Source organism: Euprymna scolopes, chromosome 7 (assembly GCF_053919585.1).
Source record: "Euprymna scolopes isolate OS-2025 chromosome 7, ASM5391958v1, whole genome shotgun sequence".
Lineage (NCBI taxonomy): Eukaryota > Metazoa > Mollusca > Cephalopoda > Sepiida > Sepiolidae > Euprymna > Euprymna scolopes.
In genome coordinates, this window is record NC_136488.1 from 37,132,611 (window position 1) to 37,160,272 (window position 27,662).

The 27,662-nt window shown below is 34.3% G+C and overlaps 1 protein-coding gene and 1 long non-coding RNA gene across 3 annotated transcripts in view; one reads left to right on the forward strand and one right to left on the reverse strand.

Annotated features, from left to right (window-relative positions):
- The window catches only part of LOC145279681 (DNA polymerase epsilon subunit 4-like), a 144,436-nt gene that overhangs the window by 111,271 nt on the left and 5,503 nt on the right, over positions 1–27,662 (forward strand). The window lies entirely within an intron of this gene.
- Positions 54–27,662, reverse strand: part of LOC145279682 (uncharacterized) — a 57,692-nt gene continuing 30,083 nt past the window's right edge. Inside the window, exon 2 of the long non-coding RNA XR_013868425.1 lies at positions 54–2,075. This is a non-coding gene — a long non-coding RNA (uncharacterized LOC145279682). The remainder of the gene's footprint in view (positions 2,076–27,662) is intronic.

Consider the following 27,662-nt stretch of genomic DNA (forward strand, 5'->3'; position numbering starts at 1 on the left):
TAGTCATGCCAAAACGTGAATGGGCTGAGAAAATGTGAATAAAAATATTTCAATTAATTTTAAGCCTACATTTATTTATTTATTTTTTTTATGATTCAATTTTTACCCCAAACAAGGCACAGGGATATTATGAAGGGAGATGAGTAGCAAGATGTCTGTTCACATTACACTTAAACTTCTGCATGCCATTGTTCATTTATTTAATTCTAAACAAAAAAAATATGCCCATCACATTTTTAGATTCATCCAAGTTCTTTAAAGATGTGTGTGCAAAAACAAATGGTATTGGCTTTAAACTTTGTTACTGTCTTTAAAAATTCACATTTTTGGTCAAGGTCAAAGAGTCATAGTGAATGATGTGAGTTCTTCAATATTAACAGGATTTTGCTTCAAGAAAAAAGTGAATTTCTGCTTAAGTTGCAAGAGTCTCTCATAGATGATAGTTCTCTGCTTTTCTCTTCCTCTTTACATCTTGCTTTATTTTCTTTTTATGAGTTTTCTTTGAAAACTGGAAATAGTAATTTTTGCCATGAAGTGGGTAAGAGATGACTTTTTTAAAATCTCTTTCTTCCGCATGCACACTCGGTGTCTTTTTTTTAATTTTGAATTTTTTTTTTAGTTGAAACTGGAGTTGTTTATCAAAACCTTGCTGAAAAAATAAAAAAAACATAAAGAATTTGAAAAATTGATGACCTCTGATTAACTTATTTGTAAATTTACTTTTTTTTTTTTTTTTTTTTTTTTGCTTACCCAGATTAATTTTTCACTCATTAAATAATTTTCGTTACTAGTTCAGTTTGCAAATTGGACATACTTAAGCATCTGCTCGAGTTTGCACGGAACTTGATGTAAAACGCTGGATTATGCAGCGTGTTGCCAAACAAATCTTACAAATGCTACCAAAATAGGAAATAGCAAAATTCTTTAGATATGAATTACAATTAAAAAAATAAGCTAATAAGAAATAAATGGAAAACCTAGAAATAATAATAAAAACAACATACCATAAGTGTTTTATTTTTTGACAAGAATAACTTTCAACCGTTTTTTTTGTTTTGTTTTTTGTTTTTTGTTTTTAAATTAAAAAAAAATTATTTTGTGCAAGAAAAATGAAAGATTTTGGTTCTTAATAGTTTTTGAATACAATCAGCGAAAATTGAGTTTTGCAAAAAATGAAACCAGAGAGTTCAAATCATCACAAAAAGGGAGGTAAATCTTTACTGAAAATCTTCGGTTAATTTAGCAAAACTTTATTTTTGCTGATTGTCTTTGAAAACTGTTTTCATTAATAATTGATTTTCTACTTTATCATTCATGGTAATTTTTGGATATTTTTATTACTGCGACATAACAGTTCAGTAGATACTATTGATTTCGTTTAAAATTCAATATTTCAATTTTTCATGCCGCTACAATAACAAAAGAGCAAGATTTTATAAATTGTTAAAAGTTAATTGATAGAACATCTTTTGTTTTTTTATATTTTATACAATGTTTTTTTTTGCAATTTGGCACAGTGATCACGAAACCCTCTTTCTCAGCAAGGTCATATCTACCAAAGACCCAAAGGAGTCTGATACTTTTGTGGCTTTTTATTGGGTTATCACGCTTGTATTCATTGCCGCTTTCTGATTGGCTAATCTATTTGACGCCCAATGTTTTCCGTCGGGTTCCAAGCAAACCTGAGTGAGCACTTAGATACATCCAGTTCGCAAACTGCTTTACTACCCAAATTTAAAATTATTTTAAATGTCTTTACTACTTATTAGTATACCATCCAAGTTGTTTTTTGGTTGTTTTTCACTGTTCTCTTCACATGTATATGCATTTCGTATTAGGTTCTTTGTATTGCCTGTATTGAACCTTGAACCTCCAGAAAATTGTTACTTAAAACTGGTTATTACTTAACACTTTGTTTTGAAATTATATATAATAAAAAATTTTTAAGACTTCTGCCTAATCGTAGAACAAGAATTGTCTATTTCTGTGAATTGAATAAATGGTTCCATTCAAAATTCTGCACAGATTCCCAAGTTCAACAAGATGCACCTGAAGAAGGTCGAAGGTTCCATCGGCTGAAATATAAGCATAACATCCATATTGAGTATAGTGGTCGAAATCATGCAAATTATTAAATGTCATCTGAAAATCTTCAAATTATTTCATGAAAATGAAAATATGAACAACTGATGCTTTTATAAATGTTTCAGTTTAATCAATCTCATGTTGATGTTAGTGTGCTTTAAATTAAGTTTTAATTCATCCCAATCACATTAATTTTTCAACTTTGAGTGTTGTTCAATTTTTGAAATTTGAAAATGGCTCTTTTTCACATGAATAAAACGAAAATGGCAGTAGAATTGGCATTTGCTGTGAGAATGCATTGTTGATGGACAGAACAATCTCATGGATTGGCTTAAAATGGCCAATTTGAAAAAAGATTCCCAATTATGTCTGGGGAATTGATGCCATTCCAGCCGACTAATTTCTGTCAGTTTTTCCTCTAAAACATATGTCAAGCTGACTTTTGAAACCTTATATCATTGTAGATTTTTGTAAATGTCAAACAATTTGTAGAATAACAGAGAGTCTCCCTGTATAATATTTTGATTGCAGAAATTCCCCTCTGGACCAAAGTACTGTAGGTTTGCAATAACAGATGCAACATTCAAATTTATTATGTCTAGACTATTAACCACTATTTTATGTAACTTTAGAACAACATTTTAGACGCATTTAGTCATTATAATAAAATCCTACATTTCATTCTAAGAGCAACACCATCTTAATTGCTGCATCTTTAGAGGAAGTAGTTCCTATTTTTCCCTCTAAATATTAAGTCCTCATACCACCTGCAGTCAAGACCGGGAGGAAATATACGCATTCTACAGATATTATGCTTTCACCTTTCCTAACTGGATCATATACTTATAGACATAACATCTTCCCATTTCTCGATTCAAAAATAATAAATTCCCCCTTCTCAAATTCTGACAATTCGATTATTCCGGAATCTACCTCTTAATACATAAACGAACGCTCCAAAACTTTTCAAATATGGTAAGAGGCAATCTTTTTACAAAAAATAAACCAAATACAAACATAACAACCACTCATAAACAGAAAATTAAATACTGATAACCTTACACTTTCTTATGCACACATTAACAACATGCCATTATCCCTCCCCAAACAAAAACAACCCCTGAAAAAAAAAAATATTGTATTCCAATGAAGAAATATCATAAACACTTTTTAAAGTTTTATTGCTGCATAAGTTAAACTTCCACATGTTGTCCTCACTAATGTTTTGTTTTCTTCTGATACATTTGCTGCATTTAAAACAAAAATTGCTTGACTCTTCCTGCAGAGAAATCTGTATTTACATAATTTGTCGTACAAGAATTCTTAACGCATCAAAAAGTCGTTTATGTTTATTCCAGCAGTTCTTTTTTAAGAGTAAAATTCCTTGAATGACATGTATGCCATTGTGTTTTCGTCCTTAAATATATCTCGTCCAACTTGTCCGTAATTATTTTTAATCCGTCAGTTCGGTCATATGTTTTGTGGCAATGAACAAAATACTGCTGGGCCTGTTTTTCCTTAGGTAAATTCGTGAAGACAGACCGTATACTTATGTCTTGTTTTCACTCTGTGTATATTTCTTCACTCTGCAAAATAGGTGGCCGTTTCGTAAATGACGCCATCTTTCTTTCAATTGTGTTTCAACATAAGTTGAACAGATATAATATCTGTCACATGAAAGACTACGCTCTGCTACCAATGCTAGCTCACTTAGTACTTCCCACAACGTAGAATAAATGTGTTACTGTTGGCTGGACACCATATTGAATATCCACACAAGACAAGGGACATAACTAAATTTCAAAAATGCAATCTGAACGTGAGGGCATTTTAGAAGAACGATATCCAATAAAATTCTATTTTAAACTTGGAAAAATGTCATAGAAACATGTAGAATGCTTTAGACTGCTTTTGGACCATCTTGCATGAATTGAGCATCAGTTTATGAGTAGCATAAAAGATTCAAGGAAGGCAAGAAGTCTGTGAGGGATGATGAGAGATGTGGGAGTAGTAAGGAAGTTAGAACACTAGAGTTAATTGGCCAAATAAAGAATTTCATGGATAAGAAATCTTATGAATAAGGACCTTCATGTGTCTATAGAGGCAATAAATGCACAGTTTGATGTCAGTGTGGGAACTTCACACACAATTATTCACGAGGAACTGAATATGCGGAAAATTGTGCAAAGTTTTCCTCAAGGGTGCTCAGAGAAGATCAGTCAACAACTCCATTCTTGTCCCAGACTATTTGACCAAGATGGGCATCAAGACAATACCTCACCATCCTATAGTCCAAAGCTTGCTCCCTGTGACTTTTGGTTATTCTCTAAGCTCAAGTAAAACCTTATAGGCTGTTGTTACAAGACAATTGAGTAGATGTGACAAGGGTCATTGACACATTCACACGAGAGAACTTCCAAGGTGCCATCTAGAAGTTGTTGGTACAAGTGTATTGCAGACAGAGGAGATTACTTCAAAGGGGGCTAGAGTTTCATGTGTGTACTATCAATAAAAGTGCCCATACGAAAACAAGTCTGGAAACTTATTGGAGACACCTTTTTATATTGTTTAATTGGTGGAAATTTGCTTTGTTGTATTTTTTTTTCTTCATAAAAATGCTGATTTAACCTCCAAATTTCTGTTATTTGACTAAAACCTGCTTCCTTTTCCTCTCTTTGCCTGCCAACCAGTCCATAGCTTGCTAATTATAAATTCTTACCAGTAACCTACATGAAAGTGGTCTGCTTTCTTTGAAACTGAAAAATTTAATTTTGTGATTTTTTTTTTCTCTCATTTTCATTTTTTCCTCCTCAAACTGAACAAAAATAAATAGTCTGAAACATGTCTGTCAGCTCAGTGTATATATAATCTGATCATTAACTTCAATTTTGACTATTTTTTAAACAAAATCTTTTCTTAAAACTTTGATTTAAATGTTAACTGTAATTCAGGCCCTTGTTATTGGTCTTGTCTTGTCATTGTCACAATCAGAAGACCAACTACCACAACTTTATTTTTACACTCGTGGTAATGAATGTTAAGAAACTGTTTCTTAAATGTTAATATATCCCATAGCCGCCACTGATATTTACTGGTGCACTTACTTCACACCCTGTGCAGTCAGCATGACTGCCTTAAATAGTCTTCACTTCCTGTATATTCATTCAAGGGAAGTAACTCATTTGTCATTAACAATCACCTTATGAATTAAGCAGCACACTTAATACTCAACCTTACCACCAAGTTTCATTCAAATCCAGAGTTATAATACCTGTCAAAGTTCCATTTATAGATTAAATAGAACCTATCGTTTACAGATTATTAAAAAAATTAATTCAATGTGAAAAAAAAAATGTTAATGTTTCCTAAAATTTTTGAAAGACGTTTATTGGTCCATATACTTTGAGCAGTCAGTATGTCTGCCTTAAACAGTCTCCACTTCTTTGTATATTTATTCAAGGGAAGTAACTCATCCGACTTTTTGAATTGTTTGCCTTTGTTCAATTATACTTCTTCAGGTGATTGGGAGGATTTTTATTTATTTATTTTCGGAATTGCTCCAGACAAAGTGTGAAGACAATTGATGTAAGTAGCTAACAAGCAAGAAGGATAATTATCACAAAAACAGGAGATACCTATTGACCTAAGTCTTGAAAAGACTCCAGTAGTTTCTTCCCCAGAACTGCTAGACTCTGGAATTCCATTCCAGGTTCCTGCTTCCCTAACTGTACTGACATGCAGAAGTTCAAGTGCAACGTGAACCGACATCTTGCTGCCCAAATCCCAACATAGTGCCCCAGTAGTTGCTGCCCCTGATAGTAGCCCCCTATCCCAAAGTGGCAATGCACCTTGTTTGGGTTGAAAATGTAATTAAAAAAAAAAAAAATAAATAAATAAAAACTTAGCAGGAAGAGTTCCACAAGACTGTGGCTCTTGGAAAGAAGCTACTGGAATAGGAAGCTGTATTAAAATGAGCTATAAAAATAGCGACTTGATACCAATGAATCAAACAGACTTGATACCAATGAATCAAACAACTCAGAACATCAATGCAGTGAATACATCAAACAATTCTGAAGAACACCTACTATAATAGTATTTATAGAAAAGACTCACGCTAGCAACATTGTGTCTGTTGAAGAGGTTACCTTAAGAACTCTCAAATGGGACAGAGATTCACAAGTCCAAATATGACAACAATATGGTCTGATAGTAGATTTGTAGAGATAAAGAATAGCCTTAGGCATGAGAAAGTGTTTAGAGCGATAGAGAGAACCTACTTTATGAGAGGCAGAAAGAGCAATGGATCTAATATACATACTCCAAGAAAGATTTGAAGAGAAAGACCAAAAAGTTCTAAAGTCGTTTTTTCTTTTGTTTTTGTTTTTTGTTTTTTTTTTAACCTCGAGAGCAGAGCTATCTATGAGAATCTTGGGAAGAAAAGGTACATGCCTACGATTGAAAGACACAAGCTGAGCCTTAACAAGATTAAACGAAACAAGCAATTTCATACCCCAATCTGGACCCGTCGATTTCTAGATTAGCTGCATATTTCAACTGATCTGAGGGTGCAACACCAGAATAGATAGTGTTATCATCAGTATAGATATTAATATTCTGAGCAATATTCTCTGGAAGATCATTGATATAGAGAAGAGGCAGTTGGGCCTAAAATAAAACCCTGATCTTGGTTAACATATGAGCCCTGTGTAACGAAAGCCTTTTGTGGCATGAAATCAAATCTATCGGCAAGAAATAGCAAAGTGCAACAAACCGTGTAAAAAGACAAGATATGTATATTTATATGCCGTCTGAGTATTTGTCCAAACTTGTTGGCAGTTCTACAAAGCAAAAACAAGAATGAGTATGCTGCCTTTTCTTCTGTTGAAACAAAAAAGTCTATGGCATTTCTTTTGCTGGATGATGTGAAGACCACAACTTGGCGCTGGAATAAAAACTCCTTGAAATGCAGATTTAAATTCCCGTTGTTGATAATGTATGTCAGAAGAGTGTTCTCTCACTTTCTCTGCTGTGCAAGTGGAGGGTAATAAATAATATAAAGAGCAATAGCCATGATGCATCCAATGCAACTTTGAATTCTGGCAGCTTGTCTTACAGTGCAGTGACCCTGTACTGAAAAGTAGTCTTATGACAATTTAGCTGAAATTGTCCCAGGTACAGCGTCTTGGAGTTTCCACAAAGCATTTTCTGTGGATCTGGTATGAAAAAGAAGTAAATTTATAATTGTACCCTCTCCCAATCTCCCCCCACCATGAATGAACTCATTTGTCAGTCTCCTTGCCATAGGACCGACAGGCTATTTAATTACTGGTTGTTGTAGCATTCGTTTATAATGAAAACCTTTTATTAATGCTATACTAGTCGCTTATTATTCTTCATCTATGTACAATTTTAAATACAAACAAAATGGACAGTACTTTGTCCTGAAAGATTCGACACAGAGACTACAACTCTTAACACAGAAAAAAATATGTGTTAGAAACTTAGTTTCATAAATTATTATTGCCATACGATTAATAGCACTAAAAAAAAAAAATGGAAACAACCAAACGCACTTCTTAGCATTGAGAAAATAGCATATCAGAATTATTTGCAATTATTAGTGACTATACCTCTTCTATAAGATCTCTGGATATGACATGCATTAAGTTTACAAACATATTCTATAATCAGCGCTTAACAACTTAAAACTATAAAACAGCAATCAATTCAAACAGCAGATTGTTTCATATTACAGTTAGGAAATTAATCATGCAATTTTCAAGTTGTGAATGCCAAAATAAATAAAACCCAACATATGCAGGAGGCTTTTATCAGTGATAACTATTATCACCCTTGTATTGAGATAGAAGAGTTCTATTCCTTTGTGATAAGGTTTTAGTGATCTCCCTTGCTTCTTGTTATTATCGGTTAAGAAAACGATGGAGGTTTGGTAAAACAGTCCATGACTGGATTTATGTAACGAATAAACTGACAGTATCTACTTCCCCTTAATTAAATGGCGACTCCTTGAGAAATCCTCCCTAATTTTTAGGGAAGCATACGAAATGGCAAAAATCTTTTGAACAAGATTAAAAATAATCTGTGTGCTACAACCAAGAGAATCTGATTTCCACCCTAATAATCTCTTTAGGAGAAAATACGAGTTTAATTGCTACACAAAAATATGATGCCAAAATAAATTTGTTTCTTTTGCAGAAATTCAGATTATCCGTGTCACCTCTGTCCATATTGTCACTCAAGCTGCAAAAAATGTTTGCAAAAAGGACATTGGGTTAAAATTTTTGGATCTTCTGTATTGGCAGAATTAAATGATGATTCTGAATTTCTTAGCCTTGAGTGACTAGAAAAAAAAAAGACACATTGATTAAGTGCGAAATAAATGGGTGTAGTGTCGATGTTATGGTAGATTCTGGTAGTGTAGGGATTTAAAAAAATACTGCAAAAAAAATTGAATCTAAAATGATTCCAAATCAAAAAACATTGGCTAATCTTAACATGTGAGTGAAAATTGTTAGAGGAGCTAAAGTCAACATCTCCCTAAACAGTAGTACACGACTTGATAGTGGAAATAATTAAGAATTTATTTGTTGACATGATCATAGGGAACGTGTTCTATACAAATATAACAAGGTAACCTTCAAATTTGATGGACCGGAGAAAAAGCTTATTAAAGCTGTTACAAAAAATAAGAGAACCCTTCGAGAGTAAAGTTCCAGCTAAGCCACTACAAAGATCTTGCAGGATAAGAATTTCCTGAAAAATACAAGGATTTTGTTATTAAACATGATGCTTTAACTTAAAATCCTGAAAATATGAAGATTTTATTACCAAATAGGAAACTATTAACTTCTCTTTATAAAACTCTAAGTGATAAATAATGTAAATTATATTATACTGCCCCCCCCCCAGTGAGTGAACTTGTCAGTCTTTAATCTAGTTTATTACCTGTTCTGCCCACTGCTGTTTTTATTGTTGTCATTTATTCATTTTGTATGAATCAGATGGTTATTGTTGGCATTCATTTCCCTGATATCTTTCTAGTTAGAATTCTTTCTATAAATACATTGGGTACTTATGAAAAGGACCACATGAAGGTTGCCAACATCCCTAAGTTCAAGCATTTCTGTGGCACAGACTGAATTTGAACTTAACACACTCAGGTTGGCAGTTCATGTTGTTAACCACTTAGCCATCATCATCTCCCTGCTGTTGCTGTAGTATCTGTTTATAAATAAAACCTTTACCAATGATATACTGGTCTCTTATTATTCTCTGTCTCAGTACAAGAAATCACAAGGACATTGCAGTTACCACATGTCTCCATAGCTTTAGTTAATTTTTTTGTCATTGTGACTGACAAAGGATAGACCCACCCCACCCACTTCCTGTATTTTGTATCTAATGAACCTGATATTTTAAACCATATGTTACAGTTTTTTTGGCTGTTTTGTTTTACAACCCTTTTCAGGTTATTTAATGCCGAATTTAGTCATTTTGGTAAAAGCTTTTATGCTTCAAGATCTTTATTTGTTCAAATATTTATTGTAGAGGAAAATTGTTTTTGAGTTTTGGTTTTGCAGAACATGATTGAGTTTTGCCAAGAGAAAGAAAAAAAGACAATAGCATTTATGTTTCATACATTTTAGGCCAGGAAGCCGGTATCTTCAAACAGCCTGGTCTCAGAGTTGGAATTACTGTTAGAATGCCCTCATCAGTGTGAAACTGATAAAAAAAACTAATATATTTGAATCTGAGTATCAGTGCTTGATGAAGAAAAAATAAGAAAAAATTGACTGAACTGATATTTCATTAATGAAATCTTTTCAGTTTCATAAATATTTTATATGCGGATTTTGGTTGGAGTAGGAAGGGCCCTCCAAGTTGGGAAACCCAGAGTGATTTTTTTTTTTTTTTTTTTTTTTTTTTTTTACATAAGCCATCACATGCCTGATATATCGAAACGTTGATTTGTCTGTTCACCTCGAAGCAAGCGGACATTACTCATATGCTGACGTTGTGCTTCATTTTGCTACTAATCCTAACCGAGCATATGGCCTTTAAAAATAGATGAGAATAACACAGAAACACACTTCTAAAAAAGAAAAAAAAAAAACACAATTGGTTAGTCAAATATTTATATTTTATTCAATTTTTTCTCCTCTTTAAGCACAGGTAATCGCATTTTCAGCTTTACCTCAATTTTCTCTCTCTCTCTCTCTCACACTTTTTCTCTACTCTTTGCCTTTTTTTATCTCTCTCACCCTTTTCTCTTTCACACTCTCTCACCCTTTCTCTCTCTCTAACCATTTCTAACTCTCTCTCTCTCCTCACCATTTCTAACTCTCTCTCTCTCACCATTTCTAACTCTCTCTCTCACCATTTTCTAACTCTCTCTCTCTTACCCTTTCTCTCTCTTACCCTTTCTCTCTCTTACCCCTTTCTCTCTCTCACCCTTTCTCTCTCTCTCTCACCCTTTCTCTCTCTCTCACCCTTTCTCTCTCTCTCACCCTTTCTCTCTCTCACCCTTTCTCTCTCTCTCACCCTTTCTCTCTCTCTCTCTCACCCTTTCTCTCTCTCTCTCACCCTTTCTCTCTCTCTCTCTCACCCTTTCTCTCTCTCTCTCTCTCACCCTTTCTCTCTCTCTCACCCTTTCTCTCTCTCTCACCCTTTCTCTCTCTCTCTCACCCTTTCTCTCTCTCTCTCTCACCCTTTCTCTCTCTCTCCTCTCACCCTTTCTCTCTCTCTCTCTCACCCTTTCTCTCTCTCTCTCTCACCTTTCTCTCTCTCTCTCTCACCCTTTCTCTCTCTCTCTCACCCTTTCTCTCTCTCTTCTCACCCTTCTCTCTCTCTCTCTCTCACCCTTTCTCTCTCTCTCTCTCTCACCCTTTCTCTCTCTCTCTCTCTCACCCTTTCTCTCTCTCTCTCTCACACCCTTTCTCTCTCTCTCTCTCTCACCCTTTCTCTCTCTCTCTCTCTCTCACCCTTTTCTCTCTCTCTCTCTCACCCTTTCTCTCTCTCTCTCTCTCACCCTTTCTCTCTCTCTCTCACCCTTCTCTCTCTCTCTCACCTTTTCTCTCTCTCTCTTCACCCTTTCTCTCTCTCTCTCTCTTTCACCCTTTCTCTCTCTCTCTCTCTTTCACCCTTTCTCTCTCTCTCTCTCTCTCTTTCACCCTTTCTTTCTCTCTCTCTCTCTTTCACCCTTTCTCTCTCTCTCTCTCTCTTTCACCCTTTCTCTCTCTCTCTCTCTCTTTCACCCTTTCTCTCTCTCTCTCTCTCTTTCTCTCTCTCTCACCCCTTTCTCTCTCTCTCTCTCTTTCACCCTTTCTCTCTCTCTCTCTCCTTTCACCCTTTCTCTCTCTCTCTCTCTCACCCTTTCTCTCTCTCTCACCCTTTCTCTCTCTCTCACCCTTTCTCTCTCTCTCACCCTTTCTCTCTCTCTCACCCTTTCTCTCTCTCTACCCTTTCTCTCTCTCTCACCCTTTCTCTCTCTTTCTTTCACCCTTTCTCTCTCTCTTTCACCCTTTCTCTCTCTTTCACCCTTTCTCTCTCTCTCTTACCCTTTCTCTCTCTCTCCCACCCTTTCTCTCTCTCTCTCCCATCCTTTCTCTCTCTCTTTCTCTCTCTCTCTCACCCTTTCTAACTCTCTCTCTCTCCCCATTAAACTTTCTTTCTATTTCTTCATTCCTTGCCCTCTTAAACTCTTTTTTCTTTTTCTCCCTCTTACACTTTCTTCCTCATTTATTTTTTCTCATCTCTTTTTTCCATCTCTCTCTCTCTCTCTCTCCTTTCTTCCTTTATCTTTCTTTCTAACACTCACGTTTTGTCAGGAAACATTGTGTTATCTTTATAATTCCCCAAGCCCATCCACTTTCCTTAGGACTTTTACACCTATCAACCTAGATATTCCCAGGCACTCCTTGCATTCTCATTATAGTTGTGCTGAATGGAGTCACACAAACCTTTGTGGGTGTCTGCACATAGCAGTTTATTATCTAGATTTACATGAAAGTGCTTACATAAAAATTTTTCTTAACTGCATGGCGTCCCACACAAAAAAAGCTATTTTTTTACACACAAAAATAGCTGGTCTTCACTCTTCGGATGATCAAGCAGAATATTGTTTCAAGTTTCCCTTAACAAATTTTTAAGGATTTTATACCTGTAAACTTTCTCTTCTCAATTGGAGTTGATACAACACATTACTCCATAATTTCCAGATCAGACATAGATGGTGCTTCTAATAAAAAAGGATAAAACAACAGCTTAGTGGCTTGAATATAATATAAAAAGTTGTGTACATGCGATAATATTGTTTTATCATGTTTCTTTGTTAAATATTAGTAAATGAGGAACCATTTAGAGTTAAAATCTATTTAGTATTACGCATGTAATCTTAAGAACATGCTTAAATTTTATTCATAGGCTGAAATAGTTACTTAAAAAAAAAAAAGCAAAGTTTCATAAATATGGAAAATAGTGATAATTACATTACAGTCAGATGACAAAACTGATTTTATAATAAAAAGTTCCTATGATTTTTATAAAGTGCTAACCTTCAAACAGCACATGTCAAAATTTGAACCAATCAGACTATTAGTTTGATTATTGATTTTAAGTGAAAAATTTTACACAACAGTGGAAAAATCTGAATTCCGTCTGTTGTGAAAAACATTGCTATTTTATTGGAGAAATATTGTTCAAGTAAAGGGATGGCTTGATAAGTGTTATTCGTATTTATAGGCACACACACACACCCTTTTAAATCGAACAAGTAATATACTTCAAGATTACCAGCTATAGAATAGCTGGAACTGTCCTCTCAATTATTAATTCATTATCTCCGAACAGACTGCTAAGAGTAGTCATTGATGAGCAGAAATCAGAAGCTCACAGTATAATGCTAGAGTCTCTCAGGGGTCGATCTTGGGCCCAATTCTCTTCCTGATCTGCATCAATAATCTCCCAAATCACATTTTTAGATCATCCGTAGACATACAGACGGCACCACAATCTACGGCAACACTTCAAAGGCCAGCGATGACAAAGATCTTTCTGATTATCTCTTCTGACCTCCATTACATCTCAATTTAAAAGAATGGTTCTAACCTTGAGGAAGCTCCATGTCTTCACAAGCTTCTGGGATTGATCTTCATTCCTGATCTGAAATGGATCACATACATCAAATCTGTTGCCAAGATCACTGGGAAATTGGTTGGATCACTCTACCGCCGCAGTAAGTATCTCACTGCTGATACAATCCTCTATCTGTATAAGAGCCAGGTATACCCTAAAATAGAGTACTGTTGCTACACCTGGGCAGGAGCTTCTCTGCGCGTCCTATCCTATTAATAGTTCAAAACCAGCTTTAACACTTAGTAGGTGATGCCCTTTTCTTTTCCCTGCAACTTCTTTTCCACAGAAGAAACATTGCGAGTCTATCTCTGCTCTATTGTTATTTCCATAGCAAGTGCTTGACTGAACTCCAATCCATGGTTCCTCCTTGCCAAACTTTCATAAAAATACTTCACTAGCTACTACTACTATTATAAACGATTTCCCTCCACTCTCTATCTGTGCCTAAATCTAATCGCAAATTCCATGAACAAAGCTTCTTTCTCAGAACTGCCCGCCTGTGGAACATTGTTCCGCTGTACTGCTTTCCAGTTGAATATAACGTGGTAGCCTTCAAATTCAGTGTAAACAAGTTCTTGTTGAGCCATCCTCATAAATAATCAAATTCTACTCGATTTACACCACTTTACATTCATTAACCATCCATGATCTCTCCCTTGCCAAACTTTCACAAAAAAACCCATTCTACTTGCTACAACCGCTATAAAAAATTTTCCCCACTCTCTATCTGTGCCTAATTCTTAATGGAGATTCCATGAACAAAGCTTCTTTCCTAGAACTGCCTGCATATGGAACACTGTTCTACTGGCCTGCTTCCCAGGCGATTACAATATGGTAGCCTCCAAGTTCAATGTAAACAAGTTCTTTAACAATTACTACACTATCATTATAAATTTATTAACCCTTATCCTCGAGTGGCCTTCAGGCCTTCATAAGTGGTAACTCCCAAGTAAAAAAATAAATAGATAAAGTGCTGCCATTAAAACGAGCAACTTTTTATGCTTCAGAATTTATTTTTCTACATAGTTACCATCATTCTCGATGCAGTTTTGTCAGGAATTCAATAATGAGTCTCTGCTTTTGATGCACGTCCATGACAGAGGTTGCTTTCTTAGAGTCTCACAATGTCAATATCTGCAATTTCAGGTTATGAATGCATGTTCAGTCATCATAGCAATGAAATTTGCAATCCCTTCTGATCCATTCGGTCGGAATAAAAAATAAGAGGCATTACTTTTAGAAGACGCCTTGTAAACAAAATAAATTTGTTTTTTATTTTTTATTTTTTTTGTTTTTTTGCTCTGAATCTTCCTGAAGCATCTTAAGGCACGAGGGGCATGCAATAAGTAATGCCCCTGACCCACTTCCCATAGCAGTAGAGAAACGAAATTTCTCTACATATGAACCACCCAGAGTTATGCATTTCTCCCATCGTTTGATGCAGCTCTGGAGACCGTTTTTGTAGAACACCCCAGGTTGGTCCTCCAATCACGACGTGACTTCAGAAATCAAGGCTGCATCATCTGGGAAACGCTTTCCTTTCAAAAAAAAACTTCATGGCTGGGAAGAGGTGAAAGTCAGAGGGTGCAACGTCAGAAGAGTAGGTAGGATGGGGAAGGATTTTATAACCACACGCCCGTGCTTCTGATCTGGCGACATGTGAGTTGTGGACCGGAGCGTTATCCTGCAGGAGGAGGGTACCTTTGCTGATCTTGCCCTGCCTCTTGATTTTGATAGCTTCCCTTAATTTCCTCAAAAGTGAAGCATAATAGGCTCCTGTAATTGTGGTACCCTTTGCCAGGAAATCTGTCATCACTACTCCATCCTGGTCTCAGAAGACTGTGAGCATGACCTTGCCAGTGGAGGGCTGCACCCTTGCCTTCTTAGGAGGTGGTGAGAACAAGTGCTTTCACTGCATTGCCTGGGCTTTAGTCTCTAGATCATAGTGATGGACCCAGGTTTCATCCTGTGTAATCAGTCTTTTGAAAAACTTTGACTCATCTTCTAGGCATATCTCCAAATTCATCCTCGAGCACTCGACGCGTTCTCACTTCTGGAATGGTGTGAGCAACCTGGGAATCCATCTGGCAGACACCTTATGCATATGCAAATGGTCATGAATGATAGTTTCCACAGACCCTGTACTAATCTTGACATCTTGGGCTATTTGGCGAATAGTAATGCGCCGATCTTCCAAAATGGCGGCCTCAACTTGACGGACAGATGCCTCATCAATGGAAGAGGGGGGGGGGCAGGTCTGGGAGCTGTTTCCGCAGACTTCTGGCCATGTTTGAATTCACGATGCCAGCGTTTTACAAGGTCATATGATGGGGCATTATCACCATAAGTTTCTTTCATTTCATCAAGTCTCCTGTGATGTGCGCCTTTTCAAATGCAAAAACCAGATCACTGCTCGACATTCAACAGGCTCCATTTCACACCTGACTCTGTTCAAACAGCTGTAAAACAGACACCACAATTAGTTCAGAGCTGTAATTTGCCACATAACCCGTAGAGATATAAATCATTGCACATGCAAAATTTCAGCTAGATCAGCCAACTGGAAGTGGGTCGGGGGCATTACTTATTGCACGTCTCTCGTATGTTTTCTAACATGTTCAATAATAATAAAAAGCGTTACTTTCCCTATCGAAAAATAGATTATCTCCCTTTGTGTAATAATTACTTTGTGTTTTAAAATAGCTTCATCTGATTAGATAAAACAATTTGGCGTTTGTCCAGAGTTCTTCTCTCTATGAAAAAACAAAGAAAAATTTGTATAATATATGTACCAATGACCGAAAGAAAATATCGTACACCAAAAATCAGGTGAAATGATAAAGTAGTTTTATTTTTATAAAGAAAATCATTTTTAAGTGAGTTTGTTTTTCCGATGTTCCACCTTAATTTGGATTTATTTTCTGGGTTCCTTTCGACAGTGTTCAAGCTGATGCTGTGAGATTGTCACTTGTAGTGTAGCTATAAAATTTTATTTTCTTGTTTAAAACTACTTACTCAATTTACATTATTTTTGGTGTACAATATTTTCTTTCCATCGCAGATACATATATCATATTTCATTGAGGGGAAAATTCTAGATAAACATCAACAATTTTCTTGAGAAAGTAACAGGCACTTAATCATGACAGAGTGAAGGCAAAAAGCCTTTGTTTTTCCTCTTCTGAATTTGGTCTTCATCCACCTAAGAAAATTACTGCTTATTTTAAATTAATCTTATATTGAATCGGATGCATCCAGGGGGCTGTCTTGTTCAGATATTAGAGCAACCCATTTTCTCAATAGTTGATCTATCAATTAAACCGCAAAGACACTCAAGTTTTTCAAAGATATTTTTTCTATCATAAATTAGTACATGTATTACATATAGTACAACATGAAGAGAAACTAGAATTTTAGGAAGATCTCTATTATTCACATATTTATAGGAACAACTGGACTCATGAAAAAGAATTTCAAAAACTACCTGGCAGATACACTTAGTGAACCAAGTGCAAGGGAGATACAAACAAAAAGAGACAATTTAAATCTCTAAAAGATCTCTCTGTTGGAATGTATGAGATAGTGGGTGAATGTCTGGCATCTAGTAGGATGACCCATCCCCGGCTAAAACAAAATGATAAACACTGTCTTTTGTGCCTTCTCTTTGCTTTATTTCAGAATTTAAAAAAAAAAATTTATTTTTACAAGGTAGTCACCAATTATCAAGGTACAAAAATCACTCTAGGATCAGAATTAATGAATGTAAGATGGTTTAGTAATCGTTAATATTATAATTTGGGTAGAATTTGGATTATTTAAAGGGATGGCTCTACATTGGTCTTGAAGGCTACCATATTGTAATCGACTGGGAAGATCGACTGGGAAGCAAGTCAATGGGACAGTTCTAGGAATGAAACTTTTTTCATGGAATCTGCGTTTAAAATTAGGTACAGATAGAAAGTAGGGAAAGTTTTTGATAGTGATTGTAGCTAGTCAGATGTTTTTTGTGAAAGTTTGAATGCATTTTTACCAATGTTCAACAAACAGCAACAAAATCATTTTTTGTCATGTATCACTTTAATTTTCTTTAAATTCTAACGGTTGTTGGATGTTCTAAGAAAGAAGGTCTTAGGAAACTATTTACTAAGATGAACCCATTTTTAAAAACAATTTTTGATCAAGTTTTACCCTTTGCCCCCATGCTATTTTCCTAATCTAAAACATATCAGATATTAATGTTTTTTTCTTTCTCTTTGAAAAACTCTATCCATGTTCCATGAAGCTAAAAACAATAATTTTCCTTTACAAGACAAGTAAACCAAAGAACTTGAAGCATAAAATCTTTTACTAAAATTATTAGATTTGGCATTAAATAACATAAAAAGGTTGATATGCAATAAAACAAAACAACCAAACCAAACTCTATAAATAAATATTTGAAGATATAAAGAACTTTAAGCCTAAAACCATTTTACCAAAATGATTGAATTTTGCATTAAATGACTTCCAAATGGTTGATATGCCTTAAAAAAAAATAACAACAACAACAACAACCAAACCTATACTGTCAATGAAAAAATAAAAATAATCTGTTTATCTCCTTGGATTACACATCAAAAATATGGAAATATTTGTAAACATTATTTTTTTTTAAATATATGTTGTAGACTTTAGAATTATTATTCACTTCACTACATTAAGTTAATATAAAATAATAACCCAGTTCCTGACCACATAGTATAGGACAGAACAAGTAACCATGTTTTGTATTTTCAGAATGATAATTTTTTTTTTTCTTTAGATATTTCCAGGATGTTTTTATGTAATTGTATGAAAAAAGGACCCCATTTTATTTTTACTTCGAAAGTATGACCTAATTTTTTTTCACTTTTTCAAAAACAAATTCTTCAATATTAAAATTTAGCTACAAATTATAACTAAAAGTTTATTTATCTTTTTGACAGCTTACAAAAATATCTTCGTCTATTTCACTTGATTAGCTGTATAACATTACATACAATAATACAGCCTTGAAAGTTACAATGCATAGTTAAGTGTATATCAAACTACTTCAGCATATACAAAACATTCTAGCAATGTTTTGTGTAAATAAACACATTTTTCAAGCCTATAAACTGACCTCGTCTAGATGAAGGTGTTAAAGCTTCATGTAAAATTGCTACTTTCATTGCAATAATATGCAATGTATACTTCACGACATTTTGATATGTTTTTGATCTAAACAGAAGAATTTTTTTTTTCTAAATTATTTGCTGATTTATTAAAGATTATTTGGTTTACTATGATTCAACAATGGGGAAAATATTTATGAACTGTGGAAATAAATAATGGACAATCAACAATTCCCTCGCTGTCCAACAATCTTGAGGCATGGCAATCAAGAAGACTAACTTGCTTGCCCAACGTTTTGCCTCCAACACTTTAGACTCAACAAACCACTCTCTTCCAGACTTTCCTTTGCGGATAGAAACTGCACTCGATGACCTGAAAATCACCCCTTCTCAAATCCATGATATCATAAAAACCTAACCTCAAAGGCATGTGGGCCTGATCTCATCTCATCTCAGCTATACTATTAAGAATTGGTCAAAATCATTGAGTCCTTAATTAATCAAACACTAATTCACAACCTCATAGATGCTAAACTTTTTTCTGACGAACAAACTTGCTGATATTCTAACTGTAATCTCTGAACATATATACCACACACTGGATAAGAGAGGGAAGGCTAGGGCAGTAGCTTTAGATATATTTAAGACCTTTAACAGGGTATGGCACAATGGTCTTCTCATGAAAATTAAATCATGGTATTACTGGACGAATACTAAACATAATCAAATTCTTAAATAAAAGAAAAATCCGCGTTGTCCTCGATGGTTGCATGTGAAAACAACGTCATATAAATGAAAGTGTGCCTCAGGTCGGTTCTTGGACCTTTATTATTCCTAATATTCATAAATGACCTCCCTGATATAATTTTCCAAGATGGGTATATTTGTTGATGACACCACACTCTATAACAGACGAGGGGAAAAAACGAATGAACACATATATAAGGAAATGGTTGAAATCTTGGAGCAAGACCTCCAGTCTGTAGTGGAATGGGGGGCATGAATTTTATAGGGAACATGAATTGAATCAAATACATTAAGGGCATTGCCAAGGCTGATGTAAAGAAGGTGGGCTCTACCTACCATGCTAGAAAGTTACTTGTGCCTGAAAGAATCCTGTACAAGGCCACCATTTGCACATGCATGGAGTATTGTTGCCACATTTGGGCTGATGCATCTGCTACTAGTCTCTCACTCCAAGACAGGATTTAGAAAAGAGTCACCAACCTAATAGGTACTACACTGTCAACCAAACTCTAACCTCTGTCCCATCACTGAAATGTTGCATCCTTGTGCCTATTATGCAAGTATTTTAATGGAAAATGCTTTGACGAACTCCAAGCCCTTGTATCCCCTCTACATAAATACCCCCGATTCATCGGACAAGCAGCAAAATCCCGCACCTACACTGTGGAGATATCTAGATGCTGGAACGCTGTCTATTTAAATAGTTTCTTCCCTCAAACTGATAGACTTTGGAATTTCCTTGTAGGTCCTTGATTCTCTGACCGTACTAACATGTAAAAGTTCAACTCCCAACATAATATCCCTGTAAATTTGGTCCCAAATAGTAATCTCTTACGTCAAAGTGGTGTTGCGCCTTGTTTTGGGTGAAATAACAGTAAAAATAAAATTAATTTCAGTGTTTTCTATTACTTGAATATTTACCTGATTTTGAAGTTTGCTATTGTTCAGGTATTTATCCGATTTCAAGTTTTGCTATAGATTAAGGAGTTTTGTTCTAGTATTTATGAAACAATTTTACTAATCTGTTGCTTAGATATTTTTTATTACAAAGTTTGTTGACAAAGAAACATTTTACATTTATACAAAAGACTAGCTGAAACCACCGTCAATAATTTTCCCCACTCCTTATCTGTGCCTGAATCAAAACGTAGATTCCATGAACAAAGCTTCTTTCTTAGAACTGCACGCCTGTGGAACTCTGTTCCGCTTGCCTGTTTCCCTCTTGACTTCAACCTGGATGTCTTCAAGTCCAACACAAACAAATTCCTGATGAACCGCCCCCCTTAAGTAATGACACTTTATCAATTCTCCAATACTATTACTACACTATCCCATTGATTACTGTACACACAATAACCCTTATCCCCGAGTGGCCATTGGGTCTTGATAAGTGGGGAACTCCATGTAAAAAAAAAAAAAAGAAATTTCTGCATAAAATGTTGAAATAGTTTTGATAATATTTAAAGAAAAAAAAAAGGATTAGATGTTCTTAAAATATATTCATTTAATCTGCATGTTATGTAATGAAAATGTTTTTTCTAACTGAAGCATAACTGACCAACAGACAGAACCGCTCATAGAGATGAATAGTTGCATCTAAAAATTGTATTTCAAATTTAAGTATGACAGACTAATGAAAATGCTATTTCAAATTTTAATGTAATAGACTCATATTGAAGGATTTAAGATGCACTCATATATGCATATGTTTAACGATGAAAATGCTGTTTCAAAGTTTGGTATGACTGATGCACCAAAGAATGAATAAGGCTATTATAGAGATGTGAATGCATCTAAAAATGATATTTCAAATTGGATTGTGACCGACTAATATTTGGGATTGCCACCTAAGGACCTCTACAGTAAAGGGGTGGGATTTTGCTGCTTGTTTGGTTAGTCAGGAGGTATGTCAAGGGGACACAAGTGCTTGGAGCTTGTCAGAGCACATACAATTAAAATACTTATAAAACAGGCACAGGGAGGCAACATTGTGGTGTTGGGACCAAGGTTAAAGCTTGACCGATAGTGTAAACCTATTAGATTTGCAACGCTTTTTATGTTTTTTTTTTTTTTTTTTTTTTGGTGTGTGTATTTTACTGTTTTTTAGCTTGTCTAAAAGTGAGAGACTAGTGGTAGATGCACCAGCCCAAATATGGCAACAATACTTGATGTATGTTCGAATTGTGGCTTTGTATAAATATAGGCTACTCTCTGGTGTAAGTATTTTTCTAGCATAAAAGAGAGGGATCCCATCTTCTTTGCAGCAGCTTTGACAATGTCCTCAATGTATTTGTTCCAATTCATGTTGCCTGTGAATGTTAGGCTGATGAGTTTGAAAGATGAGCTCTCAGGTAGTGTTATTTGTCATGGCAATTATTGGTTAGAAGTTTTTTTTTTGTAGTTAAAGGAAAGAAAGCTTAAAAAGATAACTGATGTTAAATTGTTTGTTGGCTAGATTAAACATATGGAAGACAGATTTTGAAATAAAAAAAATTAAAATTTGAACAAATCGCAATTTACATTTTGAAACGATCATAAAGAAAGCAAACAGTTCAACAAAAGTAAAACGTTCAAGAAAAAAAAAATTGAAGAAAATCTACACTGATGATGAAATCTTCAACGCATCATGTGTCTCATCTATAAGCCAGTGAAAAAGTGACCCCCCCCCCCAACTCTGGAAGTAATCATAGTTCATGTGAACAATGGTACTTTCTCTCCTCATGAGAAAGGGCAGAAAGAAAATGTGCCTATCGTAGTATTTTCTTTATTTGTTAAGTTTATTAATGTTATTACATTAAAAAAATTGTCAAACTTTTGTAATATTAAAAAAAGTTGTTGCAGTTTTCTTTAAATAACATTTTTTCAATTTCTATACAGCTATTATCACATTTTTAACATTTTGATAAAAAGTACAATTTCTATACAACTATTATCACATTTTTAACATTTTGATAAAAAGTACAATTTCTCTTAATTGCATTGGTTTTAGCATCCCAAATTTTCTTAAAAAATGATAAATCTTTCATTCCTTTATATCAGTGCCGTTCTACATGAACGTCAAATGGTAAACCTTCAGCAAAAATTTCCATCACTTAGGTAAGGCTTATGTCCAAAAGCTCTTGCACACTGGTTATACCACAATTGATGCATAAAACGATTCTTATTGCTTGTAAAACGTCACTAAAACAGCATTTGGAGCCGGGGGGGGGGGCATCAGTAAAACATACATGAAATCCTTATACATCAAATGAAAAGAAATTAATTTATTTATAAGTTTATCGATGTTATTTATATGTGTATTTTGTTTTTATAACTTTTGATCAGTGAGATTTAAAAAAAATGATGAATATCATAAAACTATTTTCTTTTTAAAGATCAATAAAGGGTAGTTTTAACTCAATTCTAAAGCAACCGGTGATGAGAATTTAATCAAAGTTAGCTTTAAAAATCAAGGAAATAATGTTTTTTTTTGTTTTTTGTTAAGTAATATATATTAGAATTTGATTAGTCAAATAGTTTGGCATAATCGGGTATCAAGTTTTCATTTAAAAATTTAAATCGGTGAAACAAGTTCTTAAATTTTTTTTTTTTTTTTCATGTAATTATCATAAAAAAAAAAGGAAGTTCTTGGGGAAAAATATAACAAAGGCACGGCATCAATAAAATCTTTACTGAAAAATAACCGTTTGCATTTATTCTCATCAATTTAATGTTTTTTGTTAACTGTAGTATCGGCAGTAGCAATAAACAAGACAACGATTTTTTTTTTTAATTAAAAAATTTGAAAAGTTTAAAATATGAATATAAAAAATATTGTAAAATGTTTAAAGCTATCGTGTTATTTGTCTGTCTACTTATTAAGAATAATAATTACATTTAAACAAACTATGATTACAAGCTATTTTATTTTGAAAAAATACTTCTACTTATTTAAGTGATCAAGTGTGAATTCTCTAAAAACGTTAGTGAGAAAAAAAAATTAATTTAGAATTGTGGGAGGTCAGTTTCACTTAAGTTTAACATAAAACGATCCCCCCATTTCTGAGCCATTCTAGCCTTTTAAGGCAGTTAGCCCCTACCTCCCTCCCCAAGAATTTTGATATTTTTTTCATGGTGGAAACTTATTTAAAAAAATATATGCAATCATTTACTCTACTACTGATACTAGGTCAGAATGGCCTTACCCTAAAATAAAGCCACTACTAACTCTAAATCCGAGTAACAAGTCCCTCTATCCCCTCAAATCTCAATTAACTCAATCTCCAACCCTATGTCCAAGTGACAACTTCCTTAACCCTAAGTCTAAATGGCAAAGCCCACCCCTAGAAAAACTCTTAAATCCACACATATCAAGTCTGGCAGACTCAATTCTGTCCACCAGCAAACCAGTTTGAGAACTCATTGCTGAACACTGTTAAGGAAAACTTTCTTGTTCAGCCTGTTTCAGCTGCAACAATGTGTCATCAGGGCCGGCAACCATCAACCCATGACTTTGTAATCTCAAAGTACTTGTCAACAGTGTCATAAATAAACTTCACATCGCTTATTGTGCTTTGATTGCATAATTTAAAAATTCAAAGTACAGACGGCAGCCTCTTGCTTGGAGGTTGACATAGCACCAAAATGAAAATCCAAGGCCCTAAAACACAATGCTCTTATCACAACTGCTTAAACGTGCATCACACCAACAATCATGGGTATCTAGCAGGATCAAACAAGAGTGGAAATGTTGGATTGATTGAATATGTGATCCCTTAAACTGTAGAAGCCTTTAAAATTTATAGAAGACAAATAGTAGTGAGTAGAGCATGTATTCAAAGAGGTACCTTCCATTTATGAAAGGCGTTTAACAGAACAAGTGCATATCAATCCAAAAGGGGTTTATGCTCGTAGTTTGGTCTCTTTTGATAAAAAAAAAAAAATGATGGATGATGAAAATAATTACTTTCATCATCCAACATTTTTATCATTTAACTGACAATCTTATTAATCCTTATCCTTGAGTGGCCTTTAGGCCATTAGTAAAAAAAAATTTCTATTTATTGATTTCATTCAATCTGCAATAAAAATATTTCAAATTGACAGATAGACCAAAAGAGTATGACAGACTGACAAGAGTGTCTTATGTGGACATATCTAAAAAAAAAAAAAAAAATTTCTATTTATTGATTTCAATCTGCAATAAAAATATTTCAAATTGACAGATAGACCAAAAGAGTATGACAGACTGACAAGAGTGTCTTATGTGGACATATCTAAAAAAAAAAAAAAAAAAAAAAAAAAAAAAATTTCCTGGTGCCATTAACTTTTTACAAGTTGTATAAAAATAAATTCTGCAAAGGTTTAATAATTGCAAGATAATTAAGTTTTGTTTTACTTATAAAATATCTTTGAAGAATTCATAAAATGTTATGAAGTTTTCACTGAAACAATGTGGACTAATTTTATTGTTGCATTCTTGCTTTTTTTTCTGTTGTTTTCTATTTCTAAGCCAATCAGAATGTTTTTCTATTTAATAAAAGGTTTTTTTTCTGTCCAGATCACGAGAATGGATCTATTTTTATTTAAGAAATGTTAATACATTCATTGTTTTCAAGACTTTCATTAATGACAACAAATAGTCTTTTTTTGTTTTCATTGTTTCATTCTTTTTATTCTTATGTAAGTCCTATTATACATATGTATTAGACTTTGTTCATCAGTAGGTCTGTCATATTTAAGTTTGAAATACCATTTTCATTGCCCCCCCCCGCCATGCTTAAGTTTGAAATAGCGTTTTCATTGGCTCTCCATGCTTAAGTTTGAAATGATATTTTCATTGATGTGCCACACTTAATAAGTTTTTAAATGCATTCGTGCTGCTGTATAATTTTTTCTCTGTTTCGTTCGTCAGTCTTTCATGCTTTATTTTAAAACAGCATTTACATTGTTAAACGCGCAGACAGTATGGAATCCTCCAAGAATCCTGTTTGCATTTCAGTCTATATTTCTGGTTTTATCTTTTCTTTGAACAAGTTAATTGAAGAAATTATCCGATTATGAGATGAGTAGATTGATAGTTGACTGATAAATATTATGAGAAATTTAAAAAAAAATCTCTACATATCACACACTCAAAACAGAAAACTACAACCCCCCCCCCTGTCAGCAACTTCAGACATAAAATGTGAGGACTAAATAACAAAATATGGGGGAACTGAAAGTAAGCATAAGGTCCATTTTCTGCTCCTGTTTGTTTCATTACCTTCAATTAGACCAGATTGCTGCACTCGGATACAAACATTTTCATGACAGTTTTTTTGAGTCTTACTACTTCCGTGCTGACTCATGACAAATTGGAAGCCATTGTTTTGTTTGTGATACTATTACTAGAAGATTGTCATATAGGACCAATTGATTCTGTACAGATTGATTTTTCAACAGATTTCCTCTTTCCTAAGTGTATTGCCTTCACCACGGTTGAGGAACTTAATCCACCCACAGTATGATGGATTTATCTCTTTTGCACATGAAGATGTGACACTAGAGTCGAAAAGTGGAATTAAAGAGCAACCACTCCCCCAAGAAGAAACACTCTGCCCGTCACAAAATGCCTGAGCAGCCCAGTCATCATTCCCAAATAGAGCTGTCTTGGGGGATTAGAAATAAACTTCTTCTGAAAGGAAGAAGGCAAATCCTGAGAGTGTAAACCTTCTAGAACTGCACATCACCAGTAACATACCATAATCAACTGGGTGGGGGTTGGGGGCATTTTAGAAATGGCCTTAACTTGATTGATTTTTAGTGCCAAACCCTTCAGAATATAACACTGTCCACCAAACACTCCCTAAGTATAAATCAATCCCCCCCCCCGTGCTTTGCTGAGTTTCTGTCCAGATTAAGTGTTTGAAAAAAAAAATCCAAACAGTTTAACCTTTTATAAATAGGAGAGTTTTCTTCAAAAAGATTCCCCAATCCTCCCCTTCCCTCATGCCATTTTGACATTTGAATCCTCCTCCCATCCTGCTTTAATCAGCATTCCAGGATTTTTGTCTTCCCAAGAGAAGTGAATGTGTTGATGGCCTATGACCTCCTGAAAGTTCAGGCTTCCTTAAATTATTTTCATTGTTTGCTCAGCTCTCTCTCTCTCTCTCTCTCTCTCTCATTACTGTTGATCAGAAAAATATCTTTTAAAAAGAAACATTTACATCTGAAATGGTTGATAGTTTTGTTAACAGTGGTTAATTAAGATAAACAATTAAATTAAGCAATTATTTTCATAGAAAATGAAAAATCAAATTTTGTATTTTACGAAAATAAAAATTTGCAGAAGGCATTATAATTGGATAAACAAAACTTCTTATGAAATCTATTTATAAAAGATATGTTTACATGTACAAAAATGGGTGGAAGTAAATGACAGGCTCTCACCTTTTTTTAGAGTGAGAGGTGTAAACTTTTCGGATTAATATCAATTATGCACCACATTTTCTTTTATATATATACTAGCGAGGGTGCCGGTGTTAGTGAGGTGTGTCTGGGGGGGGGGGATAAATCAACACAAAATGGAAAATAAAGAATATGCGAACTTAATAACCCTGTTTAAACATAATAAAAAAAAAAGAAAACAGCGAACGTGATGCAAAATAAAGAATAAGCGAACATGTTAAAATTTCTTTTAAAAAATTGGAAAAACAAACAAAAAAAACTAGCAAACGTGATGGGGGAAAAAAAAAATGGCATAAATAACCCTGTTTCAATGTTGAAACCGGTCTATGACCGCGTGAGCGAAATTAGGTCTTTTTTTTTAAATATTTGCTTTGATTAAAATTTAACTTATCACAGACTTAGCACTTGCATAAGCCGACTTCTAAAAAAATCTGCAACTACAAAACAATATATAAGGATGAAAAAAAAAAAAAAACAACTAAAATTGTTAAATAGAAAATGGGGATCATCAGCTGCCTACCATGTAGCTGTTTCGGAGATTTAAAAACTAGACAATTGTAAATATATATATATATATATATATATATATATATATATATATACTAGCATTTCAGCCCGGCGTTGCCTGGGTGTTTGGAGGTGTATGTTAAGCAAAAATAAAAAAGTGGTAGTAGGAAGGCAGGCTCGAACCCGTACTGCAAAAGAGGTAAAGAATGGGGGGAAAAAACCTGATGTCTTTACTGTTACGACCACCGCCAAACCAGGAGTTACATTGGTTTAAATTAAGGCTAGACAATCGAAAAGAGAGGATGACTTTCGAAAATATTGGCGAAAACAGCGCCCCCCTCCCTGCAGAAAAGTGCCCAGTTGAAGGTGAAGATATTAATGTTTTTAGCCAATCTTTGGATATTTGTCATCTGAAAGGTCGAACTTCAAAACGATACTGATCCATCGCCTCTGTCGAAAGTTTTAGGCGGACATGCAAACATACATACATTTATATATTGGTAACTAAAAATTTTCAACCCAAACCAATTAAAAAGCTTGCTCTATCTCTGAATACTCTTTATGTAAAATTTCAAATGTTTAGACCAGAAAGTTTCTGAGTAATTT